The sequence below is a fragment of the Alexandromys fortis genome, unplaced genomic scaffold, assembly GCF_014885135.2.
Source record: "Alexandromys fortis isolate MF-2015 unplaced genomic scaffold, M_Fortis_MF-2015_v1.1 scaffold_138, whole genome shotgun sequence".
Taxonomy (NCBI): domain Eukaryota; kingdom Metazoa; phylum Chordata; class Mammalia; order Rodentia; family Cricetidae; genus Alexandromys; species Alexandromys fortis.
In genome coordinates, this window is record NW_026068034.1 from 2,311,666 (window position 1) to 2,313,696 (window position 2,031).

Genomic DNA, 2,031 nt, shown 5'->3' on the forward strand with positions numbered 1-2,031 from the left:
CCTGTCCTGGAACTAGCTCTTGTAGACCAGCCTGGTCTCGAACTCACAGAGATCCGCCTGCCTCTGCCTCCTGAGTGCTGGGATTAAAGGCGTGCGCCACCACCGCCGGCTCCCAGAGAGTTTTCTGAAGCCTATGTAGACTCAGGTCAATCCCATGCAGAGCCAAGGCCCGATCCCAGACCTGAACCAACAAGGTGCGAAATCAGAAAACTGGGATTCACACTCACTGGACTCGCAGGCTCTACCACATCTAAAGACACAGACACATTTGGCTTCTACGATCCATTTCCCTAATCTATAATATTTGTTCCAAGGGCTTATTTTATGTCTTTAACGAAACAGTAATGCTTTAGGGGCAAGAACCACCTGTTTGCTTCAGTATTTCTCTGAGAGCCTCCTGCACGCTGGAAGGGCTTAGTCAACACGCGCCGCCTGATTTCTCTCTTGGAGTGTGGAGTGTAAACTGTATGGCTGTTCTACCAGTCTTCAGCATCTGTGCCCATGTGTGCATAGGGAGAGGGAGAACGCAGAGGTCGGAACACAGCTGCAGCCCCCGATCTCGTGTGTGGGTGTCCGTCCTCTGATGTATCACATCCACGGCACTTATTCCAGCCAACCTCCCACTTACTGGGAACTCTGCCAAGGAGCACATAGGCACCCTGTGACCATGACTTAGTCCTCACAGAAGAGAGGATGGAGAGAGCATTGAAGCATGTCTGTGTGAGCATGGGTGTGATGCACAAGTCAGTTGATGCAATCCTTGCCTAGCACACGTGAATCCTTGGGTGTGACCCTGATTTCCAGAGCCGAATAAGCTAGGTGTAGTGGTCAATGCCTGTAACCTCAGCACTGGGTGGTGGTGGGGGGGGCAGGAGTATGAGAAGTTCAAGATTCTCCTTGGCTGCAGATTTTGGGCTATATGAATCTCTGTCTCTAAAATAAATAAATAAATAAATAAATAGAATTAGTCCATAAAGAGGGGATCATAGCTGACCTGACCCTACTAACTTTGATCTTAGTTTTTGGAGGAAAATGGATTTTACATACTGAGATAACTATTGGTTTTTAAGTGTCTCTAGAATTTTTTATTACATTTATTGATTTTGTGCGTTTATGTGTGTTGGTGCATATATGCCATAGCATGTGTGTGAAGGTCAGAGGGCAATTTCCCAGAGTTCATTCTCTCCTTTTATTACATGGGTCCTAGGGATTAAACTCAGGTTATCAAGGTTTGACAACAAGCACATTTATCCACGGAGCCATCTTACCAGCCTCTGAGTGTTTCTAGGAAGCAGGGTTTTTTTCTTTCTCTTTGTTGTCTATCTTTAACCTATGCCATTAATTCTGCTTCAGACTTCTGAACACCTAAAGCCAGCTGTAATCAGACTCCCTGCCTCGCCTGTGTCTTGGCCCGACTTTTATCTTATCTGAGAGTTCCTGTCTCTTCTTGCTTCAGCCTCTCTCTGATTCCTTCCTCCCATTCACGCAGAAGGCAGCTATTGTCCTACAAAGACAAATCTGGTGGACCACTGCTTCTGCTTTAGGTTTCTCTCTCTTGGAAATCCAAGTCGGTGTCAGACACCTCCAGTTTATCTGTGTCTGAAGAGGGAAGCTGGGCTATGAGGCCATTGCAGTTGGGTGAAAGATACCGATGAATTGTGATGGGCCGGTTGGTGGGAAGGATTGGAGAACTAAGTCCCTCTTTTGTGTCTTATAGTCATATATGACATAATAGCCATCACTATAAATTATCTGCTAATTTACACAACAAATACCCGTGGCATACTTACCTTGTGTTAGAGCGCTTCCATTCTAGGCCCTGAAAATATAAGGGAACAATATAGACCTGGGATCGTGATGTTTGGACTAGGAAAGACAGGATGGACATACACTTAGAGAGTACGCTGGGTGTGGTGGTACATGTCTGATAACTCACTGCTTGGGTGTGAGAGCTGAGACAGGAAAAACTGTATTCTGTTTGCTTGTTTTCAGACAGGGTTTTTCTGTGTATCCTTGACTGTCCTGGAACTC